Source organism: Marmota marmota, unplaced genomic scaffold (genome assembly GCF_001458135.2).
Source record: "Marmota marmota marmota unplaced genomic scaffold, marMar, whole genome shotgun sequence".
NCBI classification, from domain to species: domain Eukaryota; kingdom Metazoa; phylum Chordata; class Mammalia; order Rodentia; family Sciuridae; genus Marmota; species Marmota marmota.
The window spans coordinates 4,784,595-4,806,885 of NW_026000000.1; the positions used below are offsets into that span (position 1 = coordinate 4,784,595).

At 39.8% G+C, this 22,291-nt stretch overlaps 1 protein-coding gene across 1 annotated transcript in view; it reads left to right on the forward strand.

Moving 5' to 3' along the window:
• Nucleotides 1–2,950: 2,950 nt before the first annotated feature.
• Asah2 (N-acylsphingosine amidohydrolase 2) overlaps nt 2,951–22,291 on the forward strand; it is an 87,352-nt gene continuing 68,011 nt past the window's right edge. Inside the window, exon 1 of the mRNA XM_015498881.2 lies at nt 2,951–3,156. The gene's annotated coding sequence lies outside the window, so the exon portion shown is untranslated. The remainder of the gene's footprint in view (nt 3,157–22,291) is intronic.

Consider the following 22,291-nt stretch of genomic DNA (forward strand, 5'->3'; position numbering starts at 1 on the left):
AGCCGCGCGCATGCCAGGCGCTTGAGCCACATCCCCAGCCCCCCTTGCCCATCTTGACCACTTTTCACGCTCTCTCTGCTCAAGTCATCCTGGCCACCTTCTTTTTCTTCAACTCATCACGCATGGTCTTGTCTAGGGGCTCTTGTGCTTCCTACTCCTTTTTCCTGAAATGCTTCCTCTTAGGTGTAAATATGACAATTTTTCTTCCCTCTCCCTTCAGGTGTCTATTGAGATCTCCTTATTAGAGAGAACCACTCTGCTATGTTACAAAAAATAAATAATAAAAAACTTCCTGCCTCTTATCTTGCGTTCTTCTCCTTCTGAGCACTCATAACCTAACAGATTATAATTAATTGATTTTTTGTTTGTCTTCCTCCATTTGGAATGCAAGCATTGTGAAAAGAAAGACTGTTTCATTCATTACTCTATCACCAGGGTCTAAAAAAGTGCCTTGCGAAGTAGCCGGCATTTAGCAAATACATGAACAAATACCAGATTGACTACATACTACTTGACCATTGCAGTCAATCGCCTGGTGTACAAAACAAACAAACAAACAAACAAAAAAACAGTTACAGAGCACCACTAAAGTAAACCCCAGTACCTGCCTTCCACCTTACGGATTTGTCTCAGCCAATGAACATTCAACAAAAGTTATTATATAAGGTCCTTATAAAGAGCCCAGGTGGAAAAGGACAACTTCTTATTTAAAAAAAAAAAAGTCAAGACCAGAATGTCAAAGGATCACACAACTCAGAAATGAGGTGGAGTGGTCAGAGGATGCTTCTTGAAAAACATGGACCCTGTCTTGGGTCCTGAAGGAGGGTGTTCCTCTTATCTCTTGCTATGTCACATACTACCCAAACACTGTAGCTTAAAACAATGATTTTTGTTTTCTTTACAGTCTATGGCTTTGTGGTCCAGCAAGGTGAGCAGCAAGCTTGGCTGGGTGAGACTTTTGTTCCATGGGGCACTGATGGGGAGCACTTGTGGTATTTAGCTGGTAGATGGGTTGGTTGGGATGATCTAAGATGGTTTCATTTGCATATCTGCTACTTTAGTGGGGATGAGTGGAAGGGGTGGAAGGATGTATTTAGTTGAGATGATGACCAAAGGATCTATATATGGTATTTCCAGTATGGGAGCTTTGGGATTTTCAGACTTTTTAGGAGGTAACTCAGGACTCTAAGAGCTAATTTCCCAAGATACATGGTGGAGGCTTCAAGGCCTCATGTGATCCAGTCTCAAAAGTCACATAGCGTTACGTTACCTTTTCATTCTCTATTGGAATGGGGTAGGAAAGATAATTCAGGAATTGTAAGGAGACCAAAGTGCCTGGAGTGAGAGAATGACCGGGAGAGATGGCAGAGAAAGGGCTTAGGCTGGGACAAGTATGAACACCGGGTTAAGGAGTCTGACCTTTGTTCTGTAGACAAGTGGTCTTCAAGCTGTCGTGTTTACATATCCCTAAAGGAATTATTTTTGGGGGGTGGGGGCTACTGGGGATTGAACTCAGAGGCACTCGGCCACTGAGCCACATCCCCAGTCCTATTTTGTATTTTATTTAGAGACAGGGTCTCACTGATGCTGGCTTTGAACTCACAATCCTCCTGCCTCAGCCTCCTGAGCCAGTGGGATTACCGGCAAGCCCCACTGCGCCTGGCCCTTAAACAAAATTTTTAAAACGCATTTTCAGGATGATGTACAATCCCTCCCTCCTCCCCCATAATTTAAAAGTAATTACAAAGCTCAGCAGCTCTCCTCCATGAGGCCCTTTGCTTTGATGGAAACTTTTCACTTTCTTCCTCCCAGTGCCTCCAGGGTCACTGTGGATCTCTACCTCCATCTGTGCGTAAAACCTGGAGAATCATACACCGGAAAGGCTGTATAGGCCTTTCATTGTCCAGATTTCAGTTACCTGGCTACTCTGACTGCAGGGGACTGGGAAGGAAGAAGGAACACAGATTTTTATTGAAGAGCTAGTGGTCCTTGTTATAGAACACATATAAAGCATTCGGCACATTTACTGGAATACAGTAAGCCTTCAGCATAGTAGCTGCTGCTATTTTTAGCACCTTTACTATTACACACCCAGTCTATGTGCTGTTCTACATGTCGATGAATTTGCACTCCCTTTTCTGGAGCTTTTAGGCCCCCTAGGTAGATGTACTTAAGGCAATGGAGACTCCAGAGCCTAGGAGCCTAATTAGTAGCTAATAACTTCAGCAGGTGGCTCTGTGGCTCTAGTCAGCAGGAAGTAGAGAGAACCAGACCCAGTTCCCACAGGATTGCATGTCTATTTCATTCCTGCCTTTGAGAGTTCAATTTTTACCTACCATTTTTGCTGCACCTGCCTGCTTTGACTTCCTTGCAAATCCCATGGCAGGCTCTGTTATGGCCTGCAGAAAACCAGGCACTTGCCCTAGAATTAAGTTTTTGCCTCTTAAGCTGCTTTTCAAAGTGATCCACCAATAACTGCAGAAGAGGCACCACTTTTCTTTAGGAATTCTAGGCTTTTGAACCCTATAGTGTTGATATAGATTAAAACTGAGGCAAAACTGCAGGAAGTTGATTTTTGGTTTTGCCTGGGAAGGACACCAGGGGACACATAAACACTGTTTTATTTGCTTTCCCAAACTAAGAAGGTGATTACATGCAATGAGTTTCCTCCGTCTAGTTGCAGTCTCTGTAGAAAAGTGGGGGCACCTCCTTTCCTAGAGCTTAACTCCTTCATCCAAAATCTTAACTTACATCTCCATGCTGATTTGTTCTGTTAAGTCTCCTTGTAGTGAATTGAATGTTTTCCAAATGAAAGAGGACAAGCAGGTCAGTCTGAGAAAATGAATAACTGCTTCCCAGGCCGTGTGCTTGCAGGGTGCAAAATGACAAACTCTAGGTGTGACCTTCCAAGGATGGTGCAAGGGTTTCTACCTCAGCCGGCTCAGCAGGGGTGCGTCCTGACTACTGTATGAGTCAACATGCAAGTGGTTAAGTTGGGGAGCCTTGGCTTTCCTGGTTAGAGCATTCAGCCTCCAAGAGTTAACCTGCAGCACTGCTCAGAAGAGCAGGGGCAGAGGATATACAAGCATCCCGGAGCTCTGGCTTGCAGGGGAATGACATGCGGTTTTGAACAAGCAGCTGCCGCAGCAGGTCTGGGTATGTAGCTTTGCTTTGATTGATAGTGTTTTGTTTTCTCCAGAGAGAACAAAGCAATGGTTGTTCATGTTTGCAAACAAGATCCCTTGGACATTGAGAAAGAAGAGATGTTTATTAGCCTGCTGTTTATCATGAAAATAAGTAATAGAGAAGCAGGGGAGTGGGGGGGAACAGATCCTCATCCTCATTTCTGTTTCTTATTGCAATGACAGATTTTCTTTAATTCTATCTGGATTCTAGTGGGGTATAATCAGGTCATTTGAATGTCACAGTTACAGTGGAATTAAAAAGATATCCTTTTGCGATTCTTTCTAAAAGTCTTCATATCTACATTCAGAGATATGGATTTGGTGTGAAGAGTTATTTGTTGAATTGGTGGAGCCAAGTGGCAGAAATCTATATTTTCCTGCCCTATTTTGGAAGGTGAGATTCAGATCCTTAGACTTAGAAAGCAAACTTCTCCAAATGTAACATATGCCCGAGTGAGAAGAGCATCATCTTGGATATGGCCTTTTTTTTTTCCCCCTTAGGAGCTGACTACTTTATTCTTGGGTGTATGCAGTGTGACTTGAAATAACCTTCAGAATACCAGCTCTTCTAATGAGTCTCCTAAATTGGCTCACCTGGGCCTTCCTGTCATGTTGGATATCTTTCTCTATTTTGTCAATTAAAAAGAAAATATCTGAGACTCAGAATAGACTAGAACTACTCAGAGATTTGGATTTGCTGGAATTTTCAAAGATAAAGGGACTTAAGTAAAGTTGGTCTTGATCTCCTCCTACCTCCATTCTGGCATTACAGTATCAGTTACTGACTATCTACTGGATATTGATGACTTTTTCCCCAGTTGGTCCACTCTGCAGATTTAAGATATGGGATGTTGCTTGTCAGACTTTGACCCTACTTAACAAGTTGCTGTTTCCCAGTGCAGAGATCTAAACTGGAATAAATGTTTTGGCATCATCCAAAATATTTCCTCATCAGTACCCAAAGATTTTTAGTCTGGATTTCCAACCGATGGGAGAGTCTTTTGATAAGCAAATTTCTCTTTGAAAAATGCAAATACTGCCTTGAAACTTGAGTGGCTATCAATCATGAACACCTTCACATAAATTAATATAATGCATCTTTAAAATCAGTCTCTCGGAGGACATGAAAGTTTGCTAAGGTGAAGGAAAGGTGGTGAGAGCAATGAACAAAAGAGACTTGGGCAGATGCCTCAGTAGTGGCCAGTGAAGCCATTTTAAGAATACTGAAGAGGGCAACTGTGAAGGGAGGACCAAGTCCGTAGAACATGGCACACAGTGGTAAAGGTGAAGGTGCTTGAAGACTTCCAGGGGCATGGAATAGTTAGCATCCCAGGGAATCAATTTCTAGATGCTCAATTTCCATTTAAAATCCTTTACAAAATTTTTATAAAGACAAACTTTGCATCCAGGTAAATCTCTTTTCATTTATTTATTATTTTAAAAATTTGTTTATTTATTCTAATTTGTTATACATGACAGCAGAATGCATTTCAATTTATAGTACACATATAGAGCACAATTTTTCCTTTCTCCGGTCATACACAAAGTAGAGTCACATCATTCATGTCTTTATACACCTACTTAGGGTGATGATGTCCATCTCAGTCTCCATCTTTCCTACCTCCAAGCCCCCTCCTTTCACCTCCCTCCCCTTTGCTCTATCCAATAGCCTAAAAAAAAAAAGTACCAGGTATATAAAATTCTCTTTGCATCACACAAAGGAATAATTTCAGAACACATTGATTGCTCCTGAAGAAGAGTCTACTAAAAGCCAGGCAAGAAGCAAACCTGATCTCATCTCACGTTCAGGCCAAAGGCTTTGGAACTCATCTTTCCCACTGTTTTAGAAATACAATTAAGGAGTAAGAAGATTGTCCTGGGGACAGGGTGCATGTATGGACACATGTTCAGGAAATAAAAAATGAAGTCAGATATTTCCTAATAGCATGCTGATCTGGCTGCCTGATTTGATAATGAAGTTGGTTAGGTTCTGTGGCAGATATTTCTGTAAATGTAATGTTGGTTCTGCTATTCAAGGTTTGAATAGCAAACAAACATATAAATCATTTTTCCAATATATAGAAAATAAGATAAAACTTTTGCAACTATTAAAACATGTTTTATTTTTAATTTTTCTTAGAACAACTAAGCAACATAAAATTCTGGGTGTTTACATTATTTTTAAAATAACTTTATTTTATTTGTTTATTTTTTTTTAATGTGGTGCTGAGGATCAAACCCACTGCCTCACACATGCTAAGCAAGCACTCTACTGCTGAGCCCCAGCCCCAGCCCCAAATTCTGGTTTATTGTTGGATGACATTGTTTCACAAAAACATCAAACAGACCAAAAAATTAACAGTAGCTTCATAGACAAAAGAAAAAAAAAGAGAGAAAACTTTCTGTTTGTGGCCTTTTTAACCATCTCATACAAACCAACTACTTATAGTACAGCTAAAGTACTATACTACTGGGAATAAAATTAGGGTTTTTTTTACAATTTTTTTTTTCTCCTTTGAAATTATAAGAAACATGATACACCACAAGTAAAGTCAGAAGTAGGACCAAGAATACTTTGAAGGCAGTTTTGGTTATCTGAGATCATTAAGAATGGCTGACCCCTAACAACATGTACAAAAACATAAAATATAAATAAAAAATACAAGATTCCCTTTTAAAAAGTGCTCCTAAGAAAAACAACAGGGCTTTGGAAATTTGGGTTCTTCCCCCTTCCCCTGTTGCACATGTGATTTTGATTGGGTAGTGAGCATGTCATCTGTGGGTGGCACTGTCTATGGGGTGGGGCTCTCTGCTAAAAAGGTGATCACATGTAGATTTTGAGATGGGATGTGAAGGGTGAACAGGTCATGATGGATTTTTTTTTTTAAGTTTAATTTTCATCCTCTTCTTCACCATCACCTCCTCCCTCTCTCTCTCTCCTCCTTCCCCTTCCTCTTCCTCCTTTCCCTCCTCCTCCCTGTCCTGCTCCGCATTTTCCTCTTTAGCACTCCCATTATCAGGGACCTTCCTTTCTCTGCCTCCTCAACTTCCTTCTTTACATCCTTGGTGGTGATCTTGGAGTGAGTGCCCATGGCAGCATCTGACATGGTGAAGTAGGTACACCAGTGATCCCATGCAGTGGGTTAAAAAGAAAACTAGAGTTCAGGGACTCTGGTGATAAAGCTGCTGGAGTCCTACAGAGGTGGTTGTGGCCAAATAGCATCAGGGAGCTGGACCTTGGAACAACGCAAAGATGGCTTTTCAGAGCCCTGAGTGGGGCTAAAGTTTATAAATAAGTTTTAGGTGTCATCTTTTAGAATTTGCAAGGGAGTAGATGATACAAATATTCTCTTAGGGGCAAAAGCTTACACTAGACTAGTGGTGCACATTATCCTTGAGGTGAGATGAATCTTGTTCAATAGGCGGTGCCTCTGACCTCAGATTGCTGTAGTTGGCTCCTGACCTTTTGCCTCCGATGTACTTTTCTTATTCCCCACAACTCCAGAGTTCCTTTTCAGAATCTATACACGTCTTACATGGATCAGTCGGTTGATTTCTTTGATACATGTTGTAGTTTCCAGTGCTTTGAAGACAGGTTGTACAATGCAGAAGCAGGCTCTCCTAAGACAACGGTTCATCAGAGCCCATTGTACACAGATCTTCCCAGCTTCACTTTCAGAAGCATCATCCTTAGTTGCATGAAATCAGCAATGGTAGAATTATTTACATCACAGAAATTGGCTTATTTACTAGAGTATTCCTCAGAAATATTTTGGGCCCCTATAACCTGTCAGTGTGGCATGATCCCTGCAGTTGGAGTCAAAAGATGCAAATTCAAATCCTATGCCTTCAAATTATTAGCTCTTTGAACTTCCTTGCACTTCAGTTGCTTTATTTGAAGCATTGGGATCCTGGGTGCCAACCTCCGGGATAGTGCTAGAAGAGAAAGGAACATGATGAGACTGAAATGCCAAATTGTCTCACGGAGACACACACTCCTCAAAGGGAACCAGAATAGGAAAGTGTATACATTTAAGAGGAAGACATGGATTAAGCAATTCACTGTCAGGGGGTCACCATTCTAATAGATAACACATTTCAAACCCTATATAGGTCACATGGAAGTATTATGCACTTCTCTCCATTTTCTTTTCACAGTTTTGTAAAATAGTTTTTTGGTAGGAGGATGCAGAGAGGCATGGCCCATACCATCCCTGCTGCCAAAGGAAAACAGCTGAGATGTTAAGTGACACCTGGAAACCTTACCCCTTGAGTTAAAACAAAGATACCAGGAGCTGGTTCTGAAAGTTCTTCCAAAACAGCCCCTTTCCAAGGCCTTTCTGCATTGAGACTTCGTCAATCTCTTCGTTTCCCTCTCAAAGAACAACCCACTTCTTTGCTGACAGACAAAGTCAAGTCAACAGTAAGTGAGAGAAGTGGAGGATATGTCAGATCTCTAGGGCAAATGCGTGCAGAAAGGGAGAATGGGAAACAAGCTAATCTGGACCATCTCTCAGGGAGGGCATCGAGTTTTACTAGCATCAGAGTAGAATGTGCATCCTTAAAAAAATGATATAGAACTCTGACTCGACTAGTTATCGATTCCTAGAATTAAGATTTTGAAACTGGATTTGACTGTGAGGGATCAGCCTAGAGAGAAGGGAACTCTGTTATGCTAGGTCCCTGCAACAAGGAACACTTTTGTCTGCCTCTAAGAGTGCTACTCAGCTTTCTTCCCACTCAGCATGAGTGAATTTGTCCCAAATCCCTCCAGAAAGGTGAGGCCCCAAACCATTTGTATCTATGACTCAGCAAGGATTCTCCTCACACCTTACTAAGAACAGCTTCAGTCACAATAAGACTTTTGAAGAGCAGAGAAGGAATAGGTCAGGGGTGAGTCATCACCAGGTTAAAGCAGTCATTGAAGCCACAAGGGGGCAGAGCAAATAATGCCACTGGTTGAGACTGCCAAGAAATGAGGTCCCTGAGGGCCTCAGGGGAATCTTCTAGAGCTGTTTTCAGTATTATTTTTATTGTTACCCACATTTCCTAATTGTGCTTCCACAATTTGTACACAAATCTTCCCAGCTTCACTTTCAGAAGCATCATCCTTGGTTGCTTGAAATCAGCAATGGTAGAATTATTTATATCACAGAAATTGGCAAATGTTACTCTCCAAGGCTTTTAATTCCTGGAGAGTCCGTTTTTAACATTTAGCAGGACTCCGTTGACAGTACTTGTTGAAGAAAATTCTTCAATAAAGAATTTATTGAAATTCTTCAATAAAGTGCTATTTTAAGACATTAGGAGAAAAATGACCTTAATAAAAAACGACTTTGTATTGTGGCTAGAACATAATGATAAGCCCAAGATTCATTTTTGCCCAAGAGGATATCCAAGAGTTTGCTGATAGGGAATATTCTAGCCAGGCCACCTTTCCAGGGCAGGATACTACTTTATTAAATGCTCGGACTTGTGGATTCTGCTAATGGATTCATATTACTTCATATTTATGATACTGTTATTAATAAAAGGAAGAAACTTATAAAGAGAACTCTGAGGTCAAAGTAAAGAACATTCTAATCCTTTTCTAGGTCTTTTACGGCTCTGAGTTAATAGAAGTAGGAACAAGAAGTTTGTCAAGTTGGGGCAGATGGTATATAGTACTCTTTGCAAATACAAGGCCCTGGGTTTGAGACAAAACTTGATGCTCAGCTTCTTCTGGTAGGTAGGGCCTGTGCAAGCTGCAGGCCTCTGCAGCTGAGAAAGCCTGTTTTAGTGTTAGCAGTGTTAACTTCAAGGGTCACAGTTGGCAAGTTGGATTCTTCTTCACTGCTATGGAGTGGCATGTTGAAGCTCTAAATGGTGGGCTGTGCCCTCCAGTGTTGGAGCAGATGCCAGTGGCTTATTACCAATTTCTTTCCAGGTTCTTGTCTAGCAAATCTGAAGAGTGAAATTTATGGGACAATAGAAGGCAAGAATAAAAGGGGTAGAATTTATTAAAGTGTGAAGAACAGAAACAGAATCCTCGCAGAAGCAAAAGGGAACCCTATAGCAGGTTGCCATCTGACTGTGCTAGTCTAGGGTTTATATAGCACTTTGCTTAAAGCTATTGGTCCAAATTTATGCTAATCAGGGTTTGGAAAAGTACTAACGTGATTGGCTAATCCTTGAGTCTGAACTTCCATTCAGGTCTGCTCCATTTCTGTTTTCTTCCCTTTGGAAGTTGAAATCATCAAATCATAGTTTCTGGGAGCTCCTGACAGCAGTGCTATGTGGAGTGGGTATCTCCATCACCTGTGACTTGTGCTTGCCACCTGCACGCCAGCCCAGCTGGGCCACCTCTTTGCAGCTCTGGGACAAGGGCTTAGATTCAGGCTCATCTCCAGTGTGTGTGTGTGTGTGTGGCGGGGGGGATCAGTCTCTAATGTGTCTAATGTGGAAGGTCATTTTTTAAGGTCCATCTTCTAAACCTCATATATATGGAAAGATTGGCACCCAAAGCAGGTTAGCTATATAGCCAGAATCACCTTAGGGATTGGGGAAGCCACTAATAATTTCCATTTTGGCAGGCATTCATTCATTTACAGGCCCTTGAAGTTGCTTGTCAGTCATTCTAAACCAAAGGGAATTTTTTTCTTAGAGAATGTGGGAACTCCCTATGGGTCATATTTGTGTCCAAGAAGAATAATTCATTAGCACTTGGTAAGAATATCTCTAGAAAAATACATAATTGTGAAGCAATCATAGTTAATAATTGAGTTCATACAACATGCGCTTCTCATTTAATCCTCACAACTACCTTAAGAAGTAGATAATATTATCCTTGTTTTACAGATGAAGAAATAAACATACAGAGAAGTTAAGCAGCTTCCTCAGATTAGAGCAGTGATTGGATTTGAACTCACCAAATCTCAGTTCAGAACCCATATAGTCTAAACTGCAATTCTTTGTTGCCTTTCTAAGACAGGAATGACTTAAAATTTAGCTTCCCTGAAGCTGGGAACATGGGCACCCATTTTTATTGCACAAAAACTATCTTGAGCTAAAAGTGACAGAATGATGAATTTTATCATTTGATCAAGTCTTTCACATATTCATGAAGTCAGAACTTCAGAGAGAGCGAAGATTGAAATATGGAGCAGGACATGTTGGTCTCCACTCCTGCGGTCAAGGCCTAACATGTATGCAGGGGTCATCCCCCACATTATTTATCATACAAAAGAAATATTTAATTGGGGCTAAGGTATGGCTCAGAGGTAGGGTATGTTTTTAGCATGTGCAAGTCCTGGGTTCAATCCTCAGCACCAAATTTTAAAAAGTTGAGAAAGAAAGAGAGAGAGAGAGGAGAGAGAGAGAGAGAAAGAAAAGCAAAACATAACTCTCTCTTCCATAATTTTTATTGGTGCATTATAGTTGCAAATATCGGTGGGATTTGTTGTTACATATTCATAAATGCACACAGTATAAAATACACCAATATAATTTGGCCAATATCACTCCCCAGCCCTTGCCCCTTCCCTTCCCACCTCTCACCCCCTGGCCCTTTCCTTTACTAATTTCCCTTTGATTTCCATGAGAGGCACCCCCACCTTTCTTTTCTTTTTTCATCTCTATCTTCTGCATATGAGAGAAAACATGACTCCTAACCTGAATTTGACCTAGTTTGCTTAACATGGTCTCAAGTTCCATACATTTTCCTGCAAATGATGTAATTTCATTTTTCTTTATGGCTGAATAAAACTCTGTTGTGTACATATTACACATTTTCTTTATCCATTTATCCATTGATGGACACCTAGTCTAGTTCTATAATTTGGCTACTGTGAACTCTGCTGCTATAAACATGGGTATGCGTATATCACTGTAGTAAGATGACTTTAATTCTTCAGGATAAATACCTAGGAGTGGTATAACTGGGACAAATGGTGGTTCCATGCCTAGTCTTAAGGAACCTCCATACTGATTTTCATAGTGGTGGTACTAATTTGCAATCCCACCAGCAGTCCAAAAGTGTTCCTTTTTCTCCACATCCTCTTCCAGCATTTATTATTATTTGTATTCTTGATGGCTGCCATTCTAACTAGTGACTCTTGAACAATGTAATATTTTTATGGGAAATAGAAATGGGCTTCTCTCCCATATGCATTTTAACTTTTAAAATTTATGAAATTTTAGTGTAGTTTTGTTTTGCATTTTCCTAGTTGCTAATGGATGTTGTAAACTTTTTAATATATTTGTTGGCCATTTGTATTTTTTCTTTTGAGAAGTGTCTGTTTAATTTATTTGTCCACTTAATTATTAGTTGGGTTATTTGAGTTTTTGGTGTAATGTTTTTTAAGTCTTTATATATTCTAGATATTAATCCTCTGTCAGAAGAGTAGCTAGCAAAGATTTTTTCTTCATGTTTCTAATCATTTCCTATGTTGTGCAGAAGCCTTTTCTTAACTCTTGGCATTATTTTCTGAGATCTAGGGGTCCTATTGAGAAAGTCATTGCTGTGCTTGAAAACTAGAGTGTTGACTCTTCATTTTCTCCTATGAATTGCTTAGTTTCTGGTCTAATTCTGAGGCTAGTTTCATTTTTCTCCATAGAGATAACCAGTTTCCCCAGCACCATTTGTTAAAAAAAAAAATCTTCTCTCTGATGTATGTTTTTGGCACCTTTGTCAAGGATCAGATGACTGTTCGTGTGTGGGCTTGTCTCTGTGTCTTCTATTCTGTATCACTGATCTATATATCTATTTTTATGCCAGTACCATGCGGTTTTGAAAAACAAAACTCTTTTGCATTCAATTTTTACCTTTCTTCCTATTCTTAGTTCTACCAGGACTCTTGAACAATGTAATATTTTTATGGGAAATAGAAATGGGCTTCTCTCCCATATGCATTCTTTTAATGCTGCTGAGAATCTTTGGAGAAATGTTATATTCCTGAGATTCTTGTTTTGATGGTTGGTCTACAAACTTTAGCTTTAGCCCTTGTTCTAGACCTGCTATTTATACCAAATATTCAGATTTCATTTTCTTCTCCCCTTTACAATCCGTTTGTTTGCCCAAGTTTCCCCCCTCCTCTTCAATCCTCTCCCCTTTCCTCTCTTTCTTTCCCTCCTCCCCCTTCCTGCTTCTGCTGGTTCTTGTTTGAGTATTTTTGTTTTGGCTAATGGCACCACAGTTCTCTCCAAACGTCAAAAAGTTGGAGTGCCATTTTGGTTCCATCTCTCTTTCACCCTCCACATTAAACAAATTCCAAGTCCTACTGATACACATCACAAACATGTCCTAACATATTCTTTTCCTTTTCTACTACCACCTCTACATCCTACCTTGGCTCTCTTTTCCTCCTAAATGGTGTCTTACCTCTTAAATAGCTGCCACTCTCCAGCACAAGCCTAGGTTTCAATCTGCCTTTCAGCACCATTAGAGCACCATGATGGGAAGAATTTGGAGGCTCTGTTTGGGCTTCTTAGGATAAAGTCCCTTGATTGATTAGTAATGCTACCATAGAAGGAGACAGGGAAAAAGTATCTTCTCTTAGTCCCTCCCTGCTTTATTTTACCCACTTCTGCCAGGCAAATTTTTAGAAAATGCAGTTCTATTTGTCAGTCTTATACAAAAATGGGCACTTTTTACAGCCCTCACTAACTTTCGACTCCTGAGCCTGGCATTAGAGCATCTTTCCTTGCTCTTCTAAAGAAGCCCATAGTAGTGGATCTTAGATTGAGTGTCATAAAGAACTAATGGGTAAGATGGGGGTGGGGTTTACAGTCAAAGGGCTGCCATTTACACTAATCCCCTATCCCATCTTTACTGCAGTATAATCAGGGTTGCAATGTGAAGAATGCCTTTCTGGATCTTAAGGTGTACAGAGAATAAGGAACGTTGCCCTCTGCTTAGACAAATCATACTGTTTGCTATTCTATATTTTGACTTTTTCCAGCTCCTCCACTTGAGCCATGCTCACCTTTTGCCTCACTTCTTTATCTCTAGCTGGCAAAATCCTTTTTTTTTTTTTCCAATTTCAGCTTGAATTCTACCTCTGTCATGACACCTGCCCTAAGTTTTCAGACTAGATGTAAACTCCCAGAGCACTGTATTTAGGATACTTATGTTTAATCTTGCATAGTATTTATTTTGTGACTGTTTGTATTTAACATATAGAAAATTGGAAGAGAGAAAGTCCCTTTAAAAAAAAAATCGATTTCACTGGGCTGCCCTCCTGGGAGGTCCTTGATCTGGCTTCTTTGGGTCACATTGCCATGCTTTCTTGCAGAATGTCTTTGCTCCTGTCATACCAAATCCCTTGAGTTTCCCAAACTCCATTTTCTCGCTCAATTATCTTTAGGTCTGTGCACATGCCATGCCTTCTTACCAGGTGAAAAAGATTGTCAAAATGGCCACAGTTCTTTATTCCTCCCTGTAGCCTCACCTTTTGCTGTGTGACTTCCCACCCAGAGGTACAGACTATTTCCCCTCCCCTGGAATCTGAGCTGACCTTAGAACTTGCTTTGGTCAGCACAATGCAGAGGAAGTTCTACTGTGCCAGTTCTGAGCCTAAGCTTTAAGAGGGCTTGCAAGTTCTGTTTGTTCTCTTGGAAGCTTGCCCAGCTGCCAGGCTAGTCTGCTAAAGGTTAGAGCAGATACTAAGATACTAAGGGGAGGCCACCCTAGATTGACTGCTCCCAGTCAGCCCTCCAACCAACCCATCGGGTCATTTTATGTATTAACAAGTCCCAGATCAGAGCTGTTCAGCTGGGCCCAGCCCTAATCGCTCAGAATCACAAGCTAAACCAACTGTTATTTTAAGCTCTTGGGGTGGTTTTCTATATAGCTAAAGATAACTGATAACACTATGTTCACAGCCACCTTTTGGATCTCAACTTAGACATTTCTTCTTCTGAACTTTATTTCTAGGCTCCCTCTTATCTACCTCAAGAGTACTAATATTCCAGTATTAGAATTACCTGGGCATCATCTCTATATGTTAGATTATGAGATTTTTGTTTAGTTTTTGAAGCACTGGGGGATCAAACCCAGGGCTTCGTATATATTAGATGAGTACTGTACCCCTGAGCTACATCCCCAGCTCAGATGGTAAGGTTTTTGAGGGCAGGAACTTTGTCTTACAAATTGTATCTCTTAGTCCTACCACAGTATCTGGTACTCTATAGATGCTCAGAAAATGTTTTTGAATGAAGGAAGGAATGGATCTTCCTACTTTTGGACTTGCATATGGTCAGGTTGTCCTGCATTGACTGAAGAGTGATAAAGCTATTTCATTTTGTTTCTCTTGAAATTCTTTGCCTACATTTGAAAATTAAGAAATTTGAGATAAGCATCATTAATGCTGACTTTTCATTAAAAAAGGGAAGATCCATTAACATTGGGCCTGAATTTCCTCATGCCATCAATGTAAGGTAGCTGTACCCTTTAGATAGGGCACACATTTGGCTGTGACACTTGTCTCTCGTCCCCATTGTTTCCTTAATACCCATTGTTATTTAGTGCTGTACCCCTGCAGACAGAATCTACAGGTTTCTATCACATACTTATCTTCTCTAAAGCATTCAATTTTTAGGAGAGCTGTTGATAAATATGTCCACTTTTTTACCTGTGCCTTAAATATGAGTTGATGTACATAGCTCTCTCCTTAAAGGGCACCAGAACTTTCCTTACGGTCTCATTTTTCTCCTCCACACACTGGGTTTGTTTTCTCTCCATCTAAAGGACTTTCAAGGGTAATTCAACTTATAATCTGCCTAAACTGGAGCAAGATGTTTTCTTTCATTGCATAATTTAACTTTGCATTTGCAGTTTTTGTGGTTTGGCCGGAGGCATCCTCACCCAGTAGTGTTGGCTGGCCAGATAGGGAAATTATGCCAGTTTCCTGATATTTCCCCTTTAAATGTGCTCTTTAGACTCTTTGTAAAACTACTACTGGTTGTCTGTCTCCCTCATGATGGATCAAAGTAATTTTTCCGCAGCGTAATTTGAGTTTGGAAGGGTTTTTGTTCTGTGTTGTTTTTTGACTATTCCTTCTACTCATAATGGTTGGGTCTTTGAAAGAATAAACTGCTCAGCCCATGCAAATTTCATAATTTCTTTTGAAAAAGAAACTCACCCAGGCTGGTTGATATTCAGTAGGAATGCAGGTCTACCTGTCATTTACCTTGGCATCTGCTCTGATTGGACAGTGCCCAAGCTGAATCAGTAGTTAAATATTTTGAATATAGCCATCTTAGTACTCACACATAGGAATGAAAAAAATGCTAGTTTCCAATTGTGTCGTCAGCTCCTTGTATGCATTTGCAAGGCAATAGGTCATAGCTCTAAGCAACCTGTGTTATCAAATCTCTGTGTAAATACCAATATCATGAACCAATTCAGAAAAACCTTTATCTATCATGGTGTATCTAAGGATTAGCTCACCTGAGAAGCTCAGCCCGGTCTCTGATTTGTGAAGTGAATAGACAGGTAGAACTTGCTCTCTTCCATTAGTCCTGGCTAAATTAGCTGATGCCTCATTACTTCCAGAGCCCCAGGCACTCAGACCACTGATTTAGGAGCTCAACCAAGATGGAGTCTGAGGTGAGGACTGTCCTCTTCATACTTTAAGAAAGAAAAACTCTGCTTTTGATGGTGGTTATTCTTAATTTGATGATGCATAAGAGATTGTGATGATCATTATTATCTAAAGTACATGTATGAAGACATGAATTGGTGTGAATATATTTTGTATACAACCAGAGATATGAAGAATTATGCTCTATATGTGTAAAAAGAACTGTAATGCATTCTGTTGTCATATATAAATGATTTTTTAAAAGGGTAGGGTAGTAGAATTGACATCTTTGTTTTTTTGGCCAAGTTGAAGAATTAAAGTCTTTACTCGCTCTGATTTTTGCACACACCTGAATTAATCCTTTAAAAATATTATCTTTGTATTATGAAAATAATACATGATCATTGCAGCAAAATTCAAAAAATATAGTTAAGTAAAATGGCAAAAATGAGAGAAGCTCCTCAGCTCCCACTGATAAAACACTTGAGCCTTTTGAAGTGTATGTAATATAGCATTGCTCTAGTTATCTCTTTGTCTTTCTCTCCTTCTTTATATTTTCAATAGCTTTAAAACTCATGGCTCTTTCTTTTAAAGCCCTAAGTGGAAATCAACCAACCAACTAACCAACTAACAAACCAACCTATTAGGTGAAAGTATTTTCAAATGTGTTATACATTCTACTGTCTTAGAGGTTGTTAAAATGACCGAAATTGTCCCTCCAACCACTGATTATTGTCCTGGAATGAGTAATTTTCAAGTGAGTCCCTTAGCTTTCACTTTTGCTACCTGTTTGCTTGTTTCTAAAAACCTGGATTTTATTCCAATTCTAATTTTTTATGGTCAGAAGAAAAAGAACATTTGGTTGAAAGTGTATGCAAATTAAAAGTCTCTGTGATCTGAATGAGCCTGAGTCTCTCCTATCATATAAATGCATGAATTTTATGAATATTATGCCATGTATTTCTTGTAACCAAGAGGCCTTTTATATTTACTTCCCATTTTTGACAATGTCTTAGAGTTGAGATTGCATGAAATTTGATGTTGATTTAAAGAGATTTTATTATTTTTTGAAAAGTAGAAATGAAACCATTTGATTTGAGGTATTTATTTTACTGAAAGAAATTTTAAAAGATTTATAATTCAACTAAGGAGGCTACTTTGTTAACTGGTATTATATTAGGAGGGCAGGAGGTTTATTATATAGCCCCTTCTATCAAATCTTAGTTGCTTAACATGTAAGCATTCATTTCTTTGCATTTATTATGCAAAGCCTACTCCTGATCTAGAGATCAGTTTCTTTCATGTGGTGACTCAGGAATCTTGCAACCTGGCATCTGGGACACATGGCAATCAGGGTTACCACAGTGGAAGAAGAGAGACCATGTGGAACTTACACCTCCTCTCACATACCTTAGCATGATAACTTCAATTCAGAAGTGACACATGTCCCTGCCACCCACCCCATTGGCCAGTAACAACCAGAGGGGAAGGCACCACTTTGCCATAATGCCCATGGAGGAGTGGAGAAGCTGATATGAATGAGTGCTGCAAGTTTTCCCCACAGTGACCTTGGGCAAGTACCTTAACTTTATCTCTATGATGAGGGGATTGGACTTGATGACTTCAGAATTCTTACCTCTCTTACAATCTTTGAATCTAAATGGCTTCTTCTTGTCTTAGATTTTTGGTTTTGGTCACTTTGCATGCAATATCTTATCGTTAATCAGAGGCTATAAATACTAGTAAAAGGCCCTTGATTGAGTATGTTGCATAGTGTATCAACTTAAGCTAGAGGACACAGAGGGCAACTGATCTGGTTTTGAATATAGCTTGGCTACGTGACTTTCAGCTGTTTGTTTAACTTCTCTATGACTCAGTTTTTTTCTTTTGTTGTTTCTAATTCAAAGGTAAATTGAGGATAGGAATAGTGCCATCCCCACAGGGTTACTGTGACAACTGAATGAGGCAATTCATTTCATGTTCTTAGAATAGTGTCTAGAACATACTAAGAGTTCAATAAGTTTATTTCATTTTATTTCAAAAATCATTTTAAAAATCTGTTCTTCTTGCCCTGGCTTGATATTATCTACATGTAAGAGCTTAATAAGTCATGCTTGTTTTAATTACTGTTCTTGTCCTGGCTAGATAAGCCAGCCCAGCCCACACATATCTCTCTAATTTACTGACCTATAAAATGGGCTCACACCACCTATAGGTGACCTGGGACCAAACCTTTAGCCCCTTCACACTTGTGTTTTATCAACTTTAGCTTAGATACCATCCTTGCCTGCCCCCATTTTGGTTCTAACACCTGAGTTGCATCCTGCCTTTGACTCCTCCAAGCTCAATATGTCTGCTTGATTTCCCAGCTCTGACTTTCCCTTACAGACTCCTTGGCTGGACCCTTGGTCTCCTGGGGAGCCTTCTTACTTCAGGAGGGGACTTCCAACCCTAGCCTCAACTCCTCAGGACTTGGCTCTGCCTCTGCCTTCAGTTCAAATTGCGGATTGGTCTTGGCCTCCGCAAAGTGGAGGGGACATCACATAGACACTCTGAATTTATTAGCTCTACTTTTTGAGCCTGGCTATTTCAGATGTCACCTGGCCTTATCACCATCCCAAATCAATGACAAATCTAGGGTGTTAAGTTCTCCTGCAGGGACTATCCCTCCAGATAGATTGATATATAAGAAAGAACATTTTCCTCCCCAGACCCTATGGGATTCTCCCCTAACCCCATGGATCTTAAGTGAATTATCTTTGGGAGGAGTTAGAGGATTACAGCAGAAAGAGAATGTGAGAAATGATGTACATTCACTCTCTGGCATAAGATCTGTGGTTCCCTTCCCCTTTTGCTTCTTGACTAATGTAATCTGTGCATGGTTGCCAATGAATTTGTTCATACAAAGAAGTGGGCAATTCTTACCAGACAGGTTTCCCCCTCGGGTTCCCAACCCATAATGGCCTATATGCCTTTGTTCCAAGCTCTGTTCAGCCTCTTTTCTCCTTCCCTGTATTGCCCAGAAAGAACAGGATGAACTTTGATACAACCGGTTTGCTTTCTGCTTCTCTTGGTCTTTCTTTTTTCAAGTTTTATCAAAGGATAACGTGGTACATTTCTAACAGGTGCACAGTACAGGTGGGAAATGCTAAGCATCTGAAATTTATGTGGAGGGCAAGAGTTACATCAAAAGATATTGTCACCCTGTCCCTGAAATGATGATAAATGCAGCTGTAGCCTGCTTTCTCCCAATCTCCCTTTTTAATCTTGTACGGCAAACCGGTCAAATTTGTCAGTGCCAAATGAAATAATTTTTTATCTATGGTTCTGGAAAAAGATAAATCATCAGAGAATAATTTCCAAATACTCTGACAAAGCCCTGCACTGTTTATCTAAAAGTGGAGAAATAGGGAGGTTTCGCAATTCCAATTTTATCTAGATTTAAAACCCTTTGGATGAGTTGAAAATAGCAAAAGACATTACTCTCCCAAGGCAGAGCTTATCAAACTCTGATAGGGAGATCTTTGGAACCAAGCATAAGGAACACGCCAAGAAAATATAATTGCAGTACAGGATTTTAAATGCACGAACTTAACACTGTTGGGTATTTACCTTCAGCCTTATTAATATAACTAATTGGCATCTCATTATAGAATTAGCAAAGAACTTTTAAGACCTTTATTATCTATTGGATCTTTTAACAAAGACAAATCTCTTGCTAGTCCCTATTTTTCTAATAAGGAAAATAAAAATCAGAGGGACTAAGGAAATAAATCCCAATCTTTAGATTCAAATCCCAATCTTCCCGTACCCTCAGGGTCTCTCCTTACCATTTTACTTTGCATCGAGGGTAAGACAGAGGTAAATTTGGGGAGAGAAATGGTTTAATCCTGGTGTAGTTTGCTCTGATAACTGAAAAACATAGAAATATTGTCAGCATCTACTTGTATCCTTTGCTGGGCTTTGTGAGCTTCCTGGGAGAGGAAGATCAGTGTGCTCTTCCATCAAGCTCCATCTTCTTCCGTGCCCTTGTGCTGTGCTTGGAGCTGGGACTGCTTTCAGGGACTTGGGCTCCTCAGTTCACTGTGGCACATTCCTAGTTACAATCTTAGCATACCATAGGCACATAAGGCTTAAATAAGAATCATACGCTCCAGCTTGACACAGAAGGGACCTATCTTTTGCTTGTGGGTTGAGATCACAGTTAAACTGAGACAAATTAAAAGGTGAACTTATAGTTAGCTGGTCATGGGACTGCTAAGGAATACAAAAAGATCTTTCCATCTTCTACAAAATCCATTAGATGATAATGTACTACTATTCCAGCTTATATACTTAAAACTATTTTTTTTCTTGGACCTAATGAAAAATCTATTACACCATACTGCTCATCATTTTTTACTTTAAAAACGTTTCCAGAAACAAGTATATAGAGTCCAATGCTTAGAATGCATACATTTTCTAAAGTGAGGTCCAATGCTTGCTTTTGTGAGATTTAGTATAGACAGGTTCTCAGTTAAAAATAACAGAATCCATTCCATGGAACTGGGGGGAAAAATAATTTAGTAAGAGAGAGAACTCTCAGAATCATTGGGAATGCCGAAGTCAGGACTGAGGCTGAGCTCCCAGGAACAGCTCCCTATTTTAAATTGCAGAACTGAGCTGCTCAGGCATAGCTGCCTCCATCAGTATGGAGTAAGGAAGCCGAATGCAGTGTCCAGAAGCAGACAGCAGGCAGTTGGCAGAAAACTATGCTGCCAAGATCCAAGCCAATGAGATGGCTGTCCCATGCCCTGCCTTTCTCTCCAAGTGCTTCGGTTCTGATTTGAAGACTCATGCGGTACATCCGGAAGGCAGAACCTAAACCATGTCAGGAAGTCTAGCCCACCTTCTGCACACTAGGATTCAAAATGTGTGTGTGGGGCAAAGCACTGCACGGTATTAGCCATAGTGCTTTTAACCTGCGTCTCTTCAGTTAAGCAGCACATTATTCCTTATCTATTTGTCTTTTCATCTGTTCTAACCATTTGTCCGTTCATCCATCCATTCACTCTCCCACCTTCTATCCAACCCTTGCAGTTTTTATATTGTTTCTTTTCTAAAAATCTGTTTTAGAATGCATCTCTGAACAATAAAAATCTCTTTAAAGAGTATCATCACAATTCCATTATTGCGCTCACATTTTTAACAATAATCCCTTAATACTGTCAAATATCTAGACAGTATTAAAATTTCCCCAGTTGCCTCACAACTTAAAACAAAATGCTACTTTTGAATTGGGTTCCAAATAATGTTGGTTTGGGGCTTACAACACACAGTTGGTTGATATGTCTCTTAAGTCTCTTTTAATCTATTCTCCCCTCCCCTCCCCTCTCCTTTCCCTTTCACTACACATTCTTGTTCTTGCTGTTCTCCTCTCTCATAGCTCCACTACTTTCTTCTGCTCCAGCTCCTCCTCCTTTCTCTTCCTTTCCACTTCCAATTTATTAACGAAATTGGATCATTTATCTTAGGGAGTTTCATCATCTTCATTTGGCTTACCATGTCACCATATTGTCCTCTGACATGGTCAGTTGTTCTTGTACATTTCCTACACACAGGAACTTATATGTAGAGGCTGATCTGATCTAAGTTTAGCTTCCTGGTAAGAATTCTTGAGAGGTAAGGTTTTGTACTTTATTCAAACACTTTACCTCCTTCTCAAGTCTGTCATTCCTTCCTCATTTATAGAGGGAACACTTTGGCAGTTAAGAAACCGTCCCTCAACAATGGTTTGGCTTTCCAAAAGTACATTTTTTACAGGAAAAGCTAAATACATTCTTGATTTCTCTTCTTTTCTTTTTTGGTACCAGGAACTGAACTCAGGGATACTTAACCACTGAACCACATCCCCAGACATATTTTTATTTTTTATTTTAAAAGGGGTCTCACTAAATTGCTTAGGGTCTCAGTAATTTGCTGGGGCTGGCCTTGAACTTGTGATCCTCCTACTTCCTGAGCTACTGGGATTACAGGTGTGTGCCACTGCACCCAGCTATATTCTTGATTTCTTTTTTTTTTTAAATTTTTATTGTTGGTTGTTCAAAACATTACATAGTTCTTGATATATCATATTTCACACTTTGATTCAAGTGGGTTATGAACTCCCATTTTTACCCCGTATACAGATTGCAGCATCACATCGGTTACACATCCACTGTTTTACATATTGCTATACTAGTGTCTGTTGTATTCTGCTGCCTTTCCTATCCTCTACTATCCCCCCTCCCCTCCCCTCCCATCTTCTCTCTCTACCCCATCTACTGTAATTCATTTCTCTCCTTATTTTTTTTTCCCATTCCCCTCATAACCTCTTATATGTAATTTTGTATAACAATGAGGGTCTCCTTCCATTTCCATGCAATTTCCCTTTTCTCTACCTTTCCCTCCCACCTCATCGTCTCCCCTTGATCTGCCTTGCTCCATTCTACTGACCTCCTTCCTATCGTTGTTATTATTTTTAACCAAAGCTTTATAATTATATGTAAAAGTGGGATTAATTGATGC